This window comes from Papaver somniferum, unplaced genomic scaffold, assembly GCF_003573695.1.
Source record: "Papaver somniferum cultivar HN1 unplaced genomic scaffold, ASM357369v1 unplaced-scaffold_65, whole genome shotgun sequence".
NCBI classification, from domain to species: domain Eukaryota; kingdom Viridiplantae; phylum Streptophyta; class Magnoliopsida; order Ranunculales; family Papaveraceae; genus Papaver; species Papaver somniferum.
The window spans coordinates 3800612-3813763 of NW_020649304.1; the positions used below are offsets into that span (position 1 = coordinate 3800612).

The 13152-nt window shown below is 35.6% G+C and overlaps 1 non-coding gene across 1 annotated transcript; it reads right to left on the reverse strand.

Annotated features, from left to right (window-relative positions):
* Nucleotides 1-11508: 11508 nt before the first annotated feature.
* On the reverse strand, nucleotides 11509-11595 carry TRNAM-CAU. The gene is given in 2 exon segments: nucleotides 11509-11544; nucleotides 11558-11595. It is a non-coding gene; the product is annotated as a tRNA-Met (tRNA).
* Nucleotides 11596-13152: the final 1557 nt, after the last annotated feature.

Below are 13152 nucleotides of genomic sequence, written 5' to 3' on the forward strand. Positions count from 1 at the left end.
GACTAGGACATAGATAGTGTAATTGAGCTTAAATCTCTCGACGTTCATCTCTTGAAGACGAAGAACTACTAAGGGGAGCTTGTGGAACTTCTTCGACAAAAGGTATATGGAGACTTGAACTTATCTATCACTTGGAAAGTCTATTTCTACTATCTCCTATATTGAGACATAAGTCGTGTTACGATATAGTTTTCTCTATACACATTTGAGATTTCGAGCTGAGTATATCTCGCTTACATATTTCTCGAAATATGTGTTGGTAGGCTTTCGCTTCGACCAAGTTCATCTTATATCATGAGAAAATTTCCGAGTAACATCTTACATGGTTTGTGTGATACAATCATTTGATGTAGGCTTGGGATGTTTCGACAATGACTATTTCAATATCTTGAAAATTGTTTTGATGCTAATAGTGTGTGAAAACGACTATTGGCATTATAGAAGAATATTTCAATGATTGAAATAAAGAGTTGATGCTGTAACCATCTTTGGATATAAGCATATATAGTGTGTTCGCACATTAGTGTATAAGTCCATAAACCGGGAGCCAAGAGTGCGTATATGTGTGTATACAAAATTGGTGAAGGAGACAAGTTAAGTATGCGTACCCGTACGCATACTGGCGGAAGTTCTCGAACCGAGAATTTCTGTTGAGTTTGGTTTGGCAAAACTCTTAACTAGTCATCTTAAGTATGCGTACCCGTACGCATACTGGCAGAGGTTTTCTAACCGAAAATTTTTGCTGAGTTTGGAAACTTAACAAACTCAAATACGGTTGCTTAAGTACGCATACCCGTACGCATACTTAAGCTGGTTACTTTGTCAAGTCGGTCAGTTCATGGACTTAAACATTTAAATCATAAGGAATGCAATCTTTGCAAACCGTAGCTATAATGTTCAAATCGATTTGATTTCAATTGTGTTTTCTATATAATTGAACAACTCTTAAATAATTTCATTAGAGTCATTTGAACTAGTTATGGTTAAGATGAATAAGGTTGATATGAGAGTAATCATATGGCTAACTGTTGTAGTATTAATTTTGCGGTAAATAAGAATTCGTTGCTCGGACTTGAAAAGATTTTTAAAACAAAAATATATACACAATATTTGTCACAGGATCAAAAGACACTAGGACACAAGATTTCACCATTAATCATTCACACAATTCATATATTTATTCGAAACAATTATAGCTCAAATCATAAGGACTCTCATTCTTTCCAAGGTAGATTTTTAGAATATTTATTGTATATCACTAGCATGACGCATCAAAAGCACTACGACCAAGCATACATCATCATACAATATCACAACCAATTAAGAAAAATCATAAATCAATTAATAAAAAGTGCAAGTAGTCACAAAAAAGAATTAATATAATTATCATATGCGTAAAGAACGACTTCCTCCATCATCCCAGTGTTGGGGTTTAGCTAATCATAATAATCATGTTCTCAAAATATATATTTGATGCTCGAAATATGATTAAAAGAGTCAAAAGTTATAAAACAGTGGTTCTGAGACTCACAAAACACGTCCAGAAAGAAACGATACCAGAAAACTGCAGCTAAACTGCGACACTTCTCCGCTGCTGCTGGAACTGTTGAAGAACGACGGTCTTTGGCCGTCCGTTCTTCGTGTTCTTGAGGTCCTCCTTCTTCTTCAGCAGCATCAGGTGAACAATCCTGCAAGTCCCGATTTCTCGCTTCTCTCGGCTCTGGCTCGACCCCAAACTCTTGATCCAGCTCCTATGAGACCCTAGGATGCTATTTATACATAACAGGAGCAACAAATCACTCACAATAACTCCACATAATTCTCATTTATTCGGGAAAATTTCTTTTTTTCATTTTCTTCACTGTCAGCCAAGATACGATCTTTTCCACCTCTTCTGCCTGCGCAAATGAGTTGTAATACTTCCATAAGCCACATACACATAAGAGAAGATATCTTCCCCTGTTTGTCCACAAACTTTCCAAATTTAGCTCACAGTGCACCCGATAATATCTTCCCCTGTTTAACTTTGATTTCCTCCCATGGCTTATTTGGCCCATTTTGCTCGATCAAATTGCTTACACTAGCCCTGTTTAGATCTATCAAGTTAATCCCAACTGATTCTGGGTACTGAATCTTCACAAAACACGTCCAAAAATTGAATTGAAAATTCATGCAGTTGTGAAGAAAAGTTCCCGCCAAATTCAAATTTTGAATTTTAAAGATGGTGTCCCCCTAACCACTGTTGGGTGTCCCTTTAGCAACTGGGGTGGAAACATCCTTTTTTGGGGTGTAAATAGCCATGGGGTGCCTTTTAACAATTCTTTTGGGATATTTTCCGCACTTTTTCGAGGTTCCTCCGGGACATTTCCGGGGTACTTCCGGTACACTTCTGGGGCGCTTCCGGTACACCGTCAACGGAGCTCCAAACGCCGCATTTTTAGCCAATTTCGCCGCAAAACCTTATTTTTCCAAAAACACCTATAAATAAATAAAACACCATAATAAGTACTAAAACGGGCACTAACAGTATATACAAATGAGATATATACATAAATGCGTCTATCACTAACCTCGGTTAACTATTTATGAACCAACCTGGTGTACACATTTAGGTACGGTTACATAAACCTAAATGAGGGTACATTTCATTTGTGTGTAACAATCTAAGTTCGATCTAACAGTTGAAAGATATTAGCTTGGTTGAATCAGGTTTTTCATCTAACGGTGATTATTGAATGCTTTGTCACCAAGGTAACTTGGATTGCAAACCCTGATTTGAAAACTATATAAAGGAGAACTCTAGCAACTGGGAAGACTAATCCCCACACCTCCTGTGTGTTACTAGTTGCATAACTAGAGTCGATTCTCCTTTAACCTTAGGTTTCTTCTCGAGACCCTGTAGGTTAATGACTTGAAGACTTCATTGGGATCAAGGTTTATAAAATCGTCCGCTTTACGATTCCACGATAACTTCGTCTCTTCGTTTGTGATTCGACAATAACTTGTTATTGTGAGGTGATTGATAATACTAGGATGTTCTTCGGGAATATAAGGTCGGTTTATCAATTGGTTCCTGTTCACCTTGATTTATCAATAGACGGAACAAAAACTCTTGGGTATTTCTGTGGGAGACAGATTTATTCAATCCTATAGACTTTTTTGTGTGATACAGATTTTTGTATCAAGTCTTCGACTTTGAGTCGTAGCAACTCTTAGTTGTGGGTGAGATCAGCTAAGGGAATCAAGTGCGCAGTATCCTGCTGGGATCAGAGATGTAAGGAGCGCAACTGTACCTTGAATCCGTGTGAGATTGATTAGGGCTAAACTGCATCCCAGTCCGAAGTTAATTGGTAGTAGGCTAGTTCTGTAGCGGCATAATACAGTGTGGTGTTCAATCTGGACTAGGTCCCGAGGTTTTTCTGCATTTGCGGTTTCCTCGTTACAAAATTCTGGTGTCTGTGTTATTTCTTTTCCGCATTATATTTTGTTATATAATTGAAATATCACAGGTTGTGTGTTAAGATCAATCAATTAGAGTATACAACCTTTGGTTGTTGATTTACATTGACTGACACTTGAACATTGGTCTTTGGTACCGTTCAAGTAACTCTTCTTATATTCAATCAGGCTCGCACATTTCTATTTGCTGATTGCGGATTGAATTAAGAGTTGGAGATATTAAACTCTTTGATATACTTTAATCTAGATTGAGTGTGACTGTCTAGTTGATTCTATAGAAAGTGTATTGGAGTAACTCCTCTCAGATTGCCAACCGACTTGTTGGGTGTGGTTGTTAGACCCCCACATTTTCACTAGCCTACTACAAACTAACTTCGGTCTGGACTGTAGTTGAACCCCAATCAATCTCACATTGATCCAAGGTACAGTTGCGCTCCTTACATCTCTGATCCCAGCAGGATACTACGCACTTGATTCCCTTAGATGATCTCACCCACAACTAAGAGTTGCTATGACCCAAAGTCGAAGACTTTAATAAAAAAATCTATATCACACAGAAAAGTCTACGATAATAGATAAATCTGTCTCCCACAGAAATACCTACGAGTTTTGTTCCGTCTTTCGATAAATCAAGGTGAACAGGAACCAATCAATAACCCAGACTTATATTCCCGAAGAACAACCTAGAATTATCGATCACCTCACAATAATCTTAATCGACTAGCGAAATAAGATATTTTGGAATCACAAACGATGAGAAGAAGATGTTTGTGACTTCTTTTCTATCATTACTATCGGAGATATCAATCTCAATCCAATCTTACGATTGTACTCGTACAATAGATACATTAAAATCAGATCACACAACTACAAGAAAAGTAGTCTGGTCTAGCTTCGCAATCCCAATGAAGTCTTTCAATCGTTAACCTACAGGGTCTCAAGAAGAAACCTAAGGTTAAAGGAGAATCGACTCTAGCCAACACAACTAGTATCACGCCGGAGGTGTGGGGATTAGGTTTCCCAGTTGCTAGAGTTCTCCTTTATATAGTTTTCAAATCAGGGTTTGCAATCAATGTTACCTTGGTAACAAAACATTCAATATCCACCATTAGATGAATGCCTGATTAGATTCAAGCTAATATCTTTCAACAGTTAGATCAAAACTTATCTTGTTACACACAAATGAAATGTATTTCATTTAGGTTTGATTAACCGTACCTAAAGGTGTACACTTAGTTGGTTCACAACAGTTAACCAAATGGTTAGCCATATGAGCACTTTCATATCAACCTTATTTTTCTTTACCACAACTAGTTCAAATGACTCAAATGAACTAGTTAAAGAGTTGTTCAATTGCTTAGATCTTTTGGAAGACACAATTGAAACAAAATCGATTTGATTCACTTGAATCGATTCATGAACATTATAGCCACGGTTTGCAAAGATTACATTCCTTATAATTTAAATGTTTAAGTTCATGAACCGAACAATTTGATAAAGTAACCTGCTTAAGTATGCGTACGGGTATGCGTACCTAAGCAACCAGATTTGAGTTGGTTTTGGTTTCCAACCTCAGCAGAAATTCTCGGGTTGAAAATTTCCATCAGTTTGCGTACGGGTACGCATACTTAAGGTGACTGGTTAAGAGCTTGTCAATTCCCAAACTCAGCAGATATTCACAGACGTGAACTTCCGCCAGTATGCGTACGGGTACGCATACTTAACATGTCTCCTTCACCAATTTCGTACATACACATATGCATACACTTGGTTCCCGGTTCATGGATTTATACACTAATGTGCAAACACACTATATATGCTTATATCCAAAGATGGTTACATAATCTCAAATCTATACTTCAATCATTGAAGCATTCTTAGAGGATGTTATATAATTGTTATTCACAAACTATTTTTCATCAAAGCGATTTTCAAGATATTGAAATGTCAACATGACTTTCGTCACGAGTAAAGATGAACTTGGCTAAAGCGAAAGCTTATCAACACATATTTCGAGAAATGGATAGGCGAGTTAAACTCGGCTCGAAATAGCAAATGTGTATAATTGAAATCTATATACTTATACGACTTTTGTCTCAAGAGTAGGAGATAGAGTAGATAGACATTTGAGTGATAGATAAGTTCAAGTATCCACATATCTTTTAGTCGATGAAGTTCCACTGGTTCCTTGAGTAGTTCTTCGTCTTCATATGATGACCGCGATGAAGTCTGGAGCTCAACTACACCTAACTATCCTAGTCCAAGACTTTAGCTATAAGTAGACTAGAAATCAAGACATATAGTTTTGACAACTAAATTTGACAAACAAGCTTGAGATAGCAATTCTTGCGAGTTCGACCGAGCAATGCTCTAACAATTTTAAGTGTTTCACACTGACTCTTTCAGATAGTTGCCTCATTTTATAAAGATTCACATGAGCAAGCTAACAAGCTGATGGTTTTGATCAAAGATTTTAGTTCCATATATGACCAAATCATCAATTTTGATAAATCTGGTTATTTTTTCAGTAAGAGTGTACATCTTAATCTTGTTTTGTCACTAATCAGAGCCTGAAAGTCAAGAAAGTTGTCCTTATAGAAAGGTATCTTGGAATACCTCTTTTTATTGATAGGAAAAAAAATAGACCCTTTTAGTCATCTCTTTGATCATTTTCAAAAAAAAGTTGTTAAATGGAAAGGAAAGAACCTCACACAAGCTCGTAGATCCATAATGGTGCAACATGTTTTAAAATCATCTCTCGTATATCATATTCCCACCTTTCTTACCCCTGATTTAACAATTCAGAAAATGAAACAATCGTAAAGGGATTTGTAGTGGCGTAAAAATAATTTAGTTGGTATCTACATGAAAAAATGGAGTAGTATCCGCCCTCATAAGTTATAAGGAGGTCTAGGTTTTAAAGATTTGAAAAAGTCTTTTTTGGATATATTGACAACAAAAGTTAAGCCTATTATGTCATTATGCAAATATTGATGAAGATAGGATGAACTTTTGTTTGCAAAGATTAAGTCTATTATATGTCTTTATGCAAATATTGATGAAAAATAGAATGAATCTTTGAATATTCCGCAGTATTGTTCTTTCCCTGATCCACATCCTTGTGTAAATACTGTGCGGCTCTGTAAGTTCTCTTATGTGAGCATTTCCGATCAAATTAATCATGGGTTCTCTTGTGGTTTATTTAATTGAGTTTTCTGGATACAAATTCATGTTTCATGTGATTTGTTAATGTCCAAATAAATCCTTCTTTTCTTGTAAAAGTAAGGTTGCTCTTGTTGTTCTCTCGGGAATGACATTTTATGGGGGAGTTCTTAATTGAACTTGTGCTTAATTGCCAAATATTTGTGGGGAGTGCGACTGTGGAATATTGTAGGAGTTTTCTTGTATCTTTATTAACTCTTTGATGAATGCATTTAGTTTCGACTATATGATTGCATCTAAACAAAGTTGATATGTTTCCTTTTGGTCATGAAGTATCTCAATGAGAATTTCATTAGGTCCTTTAGTTTTCGTACCTTTGCCAATTTATATTGACAAAAAGGGGGAGAATTAATGTGTAGTTCACACTACAGATACATATGGTTTACGGATCATTATGTAAGGGGGAATGGTTTTCATGTGAGATGAAGTATTGACTAAGGGGGAATGGTTTTCATGTCACCATAGTATTGTTGTCAAAGTTGTGACATAATTGTACTTTGATGTTGTGTAATGATACTATGACACTGTATAACAATGATTGAGAGCAACTATGGACCTTCAACAACTATGATGTTGAGTTGAACACATTTAGAATCACTGGAGTACTTGGAAGTGACGAAGATTTCGAGTAATGTTGAAGAACCAAGGAAATCAAGCATTTGGATGAGAAGCTACAAAGTTTATTTATTTTGTAATCCATATGTATTGATAGCTTTGTCACTAAAATTGACAAAGGGGGAGATTGTTAAAGCACTGCTCGGTCGAACTCGCAAGCGTTGCTATCTCAAGCTTGTTTGTCAAGTTTAGTTGTCAAAACTATAATTCTTGATTTCTAGTCTACTTATAGCTAAGTCTCGGATTAGGATAGAAAGTGTAGTTGAACATTAGACTTCACGACGTTCATTGATTGAAGACGAAGAACTATTAAGGGAAGCTTGTGGAACTTCATCAACAAAATGTATGTGGATACTTGAACTCATCTATCACTCAAAAGTATATCTACTCTATCTCCTATTTGAGACAAAAGTCGTATAGCTATATAGACTTCGATTATACACATTTGATATTTCGAGCTGATTTTAACTCGCTTACATATTTCTCGAAATATGTGTTGGTTAGATTTTGCTTTAACCAAGTTCATCTTATATTCTTTACGAGAGTCAAAAGATGATCATATGAAAATCGCCTTGTAACATCGTACATGATTTGTGTGAGACAGTCATTTGATGTAGACTCGGAATGTTTCTTATTGATCATTCAATCTCTTGAAAATTGCTTTGAAGCTAATAGTTTGTGCGAGACAGCTATTCCCATCTTCCGAGAATGTTTCAATGATTGAAATGTGAGTTTAGAACGATTAACCATGATTGGATATAAACACAGTATGCGTACTTGTATATGTGTAGTCCAAGACCGGCAATCTAGTATGCATACCCGTATGCGTACTGGTTGGTCAGGTGAAGTCCGGGAGCTATAGTTTGCATATTGGAGAAGTCAGTTGAAGTCCGGGAACTTTAGTATACGTACCCGTATGCGCATTATATTCAACTGAGTTCGGATGTGAACGACAATATGCGTACCCGTTTTGCATACTAGCGAACACAGTCCAAGTCCAGCTACTTAGGTATGCGTACCCGTTTGCATACTTGAGTAGGTTATGTTCTAAAATCGGTTTTTTTATGAACTAATACATTTATATATTAAGGAATGCAATCTTTTGCAAACCGTGGCTATAATGTTCATGAATTGATTTGAGTGAATCAAAATCGATTTTGCTTCAATTGTGTCTTGTATTCTATGAGAATATAAACAATTGAAAAACTCTAGAACTAGTTTCATTTGAGTCCTTTGAACTAGTTATGGTTAAGATGAATATGGTTGATATGAAAGTGTTCATATGGCTAACTTCGGTTAACTGTTGTTGAGCCAACAAAGGTGTACATTTTTAGGTACGGTTACTCATATTTAAATGAAGTCACTTTTCATTTGTGTGTAACAAGCTAAGTTCGATCTAACGATTGAAAGATATTGGCTTTAGTCTAATCATATTTTCATCTAATGGTGAATATTAAATGCTTTGTTACCAAGGTAGCATTGATTGTAAACCCTGATTTGAAGACTATATAATGAAGAACTCTAGCAACTGTAAAACTTAATCCCCACACCTCCAGTGTGATACTAGTTGCGACAAGAGTCGATTCTCCTTTAACCTTAGGTTTTTCCAAAACCTTGTAGGTTAACGACTTGAAGACTTCATTGGGATTGTGAAGCCAGACCCAACTATTTTCTCTGTAGTTGCGTATTCTGATCTTCCTATTTTCTATCGTAATTGAGTACTATCTTCTCTAAGATTGGCTCGAGATTTAATCTGCGATAGGCAAGATAAAAAGTAGTCACAAACATCTTCGTCTCATCGTTTGTGATTCCACAATATCTTGTTTCGCTACCGTACGATTAAGATTATTGTGAGGTGATTGATATTTCTAGGTTGTTCTTCAGGAATATAAGTCTGGTATATCAATTGGTTCCTCACCTTGATTTATCAAAAGACGGAACAAAACTCATAGGTATATCTGTGGGAGATAGATTTATCTATTCAATAGACTTTTCTATGTGAGACAGATTGGTTTATCAAGTCTTCGACTTTGGGTCGTAGCAACTCTTAGTTGTGGGTGAGATCAGCTAAGGGAACAAGTGCGTAGAGTTCTGCTGGGATTTAGAGACCTAAGGAGCGCAACTGTACCTTGATCAGTGTGAGATTGGTTAGGGATCAAATACATTCCAGTCCGAAGTTAACTTGGAGTAGGCTAGTGTCTGTAGCGGCTTAATACAGTGTGGTGTTCAAATATGGACTAGGTATCGGGGTTTTTCTGCATTTGCGGTTTCCTCGTTAACAAAACTTATGGTGTCTGTGTTATTTATTTTTCGTATTATATTTTTTTATATAATTGAAATATCACAGATTATGCGTAAGTTCAATCAATTGTGAATCCAACCTTTGGTTGTTGATTAAATTAATTGACACTTGGATATTTGTTTTTGGTACCGTCTAAGTTATTTCTTATATTCAATCGGGCTCGCAAATTCCTATTTGGTTGATTGCAGATTGAATTGATAAATTGAGATATAACTCTTTGATATACTTTTCTTAAGATTGAGTCTGACTGTCTAGTTGATTCTCTTGAAAGTATATTGGAGTTAGTCTATAGAGATTGCTAAGCGAAATATTGGGAGTGATTGTTAGACCCCCGGTTTTTCACCTAACAATAAGAATCATGTTTTTGATGTGCATTTTTTTTTTGCATAATCTCTTAACCGAGGTTGGTTCCTAAATTCGATTAAGATAGTTCATGCAGAAAAATAACAGACTACTCGTTGACTGTCTGTCTTCTCTTTAGAGATTAATAACTTGAATTAGAGGTCTGAAGATATCCAACATGTGTTTATATCTTTTAGTATCTGTTTTGGGGAGTTCCGGATGCTATCGTGAGAGTTGATATCATTGTGAAAGAGGTTTCTGGGGGAACTAGCGCGTAAAGTTTGGGACTTTGGCCTAAACCGTATTTCTAGGATTTCCCCATGTGTCTACTCTTGGTTTATAATTCTACAAGATTTATATCAAGTTTATATTGATATTGGGAGTTAGAATCAATTAGGCATCTCTACAACCTTTTGAAGAGAGTAGACTATCCTAATTGTTTAGGTTTGCTTGATATCTTTTTTTTTTCTTCTGTAGATCCCTCATATGCAAACATATATTCATTACCTTGACTGAATATATCTGAAGGAAATCAATAGACTATCTGTTAGAGGCATATTAGTTAAATTCTCCACTTTAATTTAAGCAACTCATAGGCATTTTAAGGACGTAGGCCAGGGGAATCAAGTGTTTAGGATCTTGAGACAACCAAGTGATGTAAAGAGCACGACTAGAACTGAATTGACGGAGGTTGATTCGCTCTGAACTATATTCCAGTACAAAGTATAATAATAGACTAGTGTTTGTGGAGGGTTAATTCGCTATGGACAAGATTTCGAGGTATTTCTGCTACACTGCAGTTTTTCCTCATTAACAAAATTTTGGGAGTCTTGTTTATTTTTTTCCGTATTATATCACTTATTTGCATAATTCAATATCATAAGTAATACATTAATTATTAATTAATCGAGATGACCTTAAATCAAGTAATACATTAATTATTTATTCTTTTGTGAATTCGTATTTCTGCTATGTTGCATTTTTTCCTCGTTAACAAAGTTTCGGGAGTCTTGTTTATTTTTTCGCCGTATTATACTCCCACCGTCCCACTATTAAGTGACCTATATCATTAAATAAGGAATATTTCTAAAATTATCCTTTTAATTGATTATCAGAAATATAAGAAATATGCATAATTTGATAGGCACGTTTATATTCGTAGGTATTTTAAAATGCTTTTCAATGGTATGAAGTTTGCGAACATCCTGGTGTAGTTTGAGAGATAAATCATTTCAAAATGCAATAGAATAGGTCATACATAAAACGGAAAATGGGTCATTTGTCCAAATATTTTTAAATCACGGTTCAAATGGACGGGTAGAAAATAGTTTGGGTGAAATGGCCAAAAAAAATAGTAAGGATGGTTTCATCCTTAGCTTAAATTTAAAAAATAGCAAGGATGAAACTGGATACATCCTGTTTAAATTAAAAATAAGAAAAAATATTTGAAAATAGGCACGATGAAATTGGTTACATCCTGCCTATTTTTACATTTTTGTCCATTTAAACAGCATCAAAATATAACTGTCCATTTCACCCAGGAATTGTTGATTTTGGTCTAAAGAATATGGGGTGAGAGAGGCTCGAACTCTCGACCTCAGGATCACTCTAAATAGCTATGAGACCTACGCGCTAACCAGCTGCGCCACTACCCCTTGGTGTTTACTTAGCCCCTCAAACTTTTACTAGACTACTTCATGTCAGAATGTCAGCAAGCCGTTGGCATTTTGAACCAAGCCCTGCTAAATGTGAAATTAATTTTGACGAACGAAATTGGTAATTCTAATATAGGCCTGGTGCGAGCTGATGCTCAATTTGTTTCATCTCTCAAATTCCACTCATTCCCCTGCAGAAAAAATGTCATTTTAAATGAAAGCTTTATCCAACATGAACACCATGCGAAAAAGAAGGGAGCAATCTCACACTCACTGTTCAGGGCAACCTAACTCAACAACTCTACACTACGTACGAAAGGCTCTACCAAAGCCGAAACTCAAATAAATCGAAGTTGTTACTTATCCTCACTTTTATACACCACAATTTTACACCCCTATGTGTCATTTTTATCCACCGTAGATTTCATCCTCACCCTGTCCTATCTGGAAAAAACAGGGAGTCCGCTTTAAAAGTGAGCCAATAAAACATGGACACGTAGAGGTGTAAAATTTTTGGGTATAAAAGTGGGGGATTTTTAGATTTTCGCAAATAACACACCCTGACCACACCACACCACACCAAAGTCAGTCATTGGTTCCCTTACTGTGGGTATTAACACAAGTCTCAAGGATAAACTGCAAGTAGCTGGACCTCCTAGACATTTCAGTTCTACTTATCTGCAAAAATTCTAAAACAGAGTGAAGTCTTCTAGGCCTTCTTATCAAGTTGAGTCGAAAAATTGTTAAAGTGGAATTGACATCTACCTCAAATGCAGCAGCTATTAGTTTGGCACATTGACATTTTAAGCATACCAAGAAAACGTCATCTTATGCAAGTATTATCATGGTCCATGCTACAGCCAAATCACCAATAGATAGATTTACTTTTCATATCTTGAAAGAAAATTCCATAGATAGATGGTGCCGACATTATTCCCTAGCCTATGACCTTTTTTTTTTTTTTATAAGCCTATGACCTGGTTATCCCTCTTCATCTTATACATTCCTTGCTTCAAAAAAAGAAAAAAAAAACTTCTGCATTCCTTATATATCTTTTCTGATTGCTTACCTATTTCAATGGATTTTGATATAATAATGTACCAACTTAGCATTCCCCACGACCAATACAAGCCTAATTACCTAATTTTACATCAACTTTACATTGGTTGTCCTCCCTAATGGTATTTAATTTTAATTAAGTACACTTTCAAGAAAATTAATTACAAAATCAGGTCTCATAAATACAAGTATATCACCAGACAAACAATTTCCAAACAACATGATGAAAATATTTTACAACTCATATTATTTGTCCCCGTATCTTCACAAAATCTTTTCATGTTCCTTTCGATATACTTTAAAAAATGTCAAATTCAAACAAATTATTAAGTCAGTAAATACTAATGAAGTGGAAATTGAATTCAACGGAATTAAGGGAAAACTAAATGAATTGATGGATTCATGAAAAGAGTATTGGTATTCATATTCATCTCAAGATCATCTAACATAAACCAGTATCAATTCCTTAATTTTTTTTTTGTTATTATTTAACAAAAA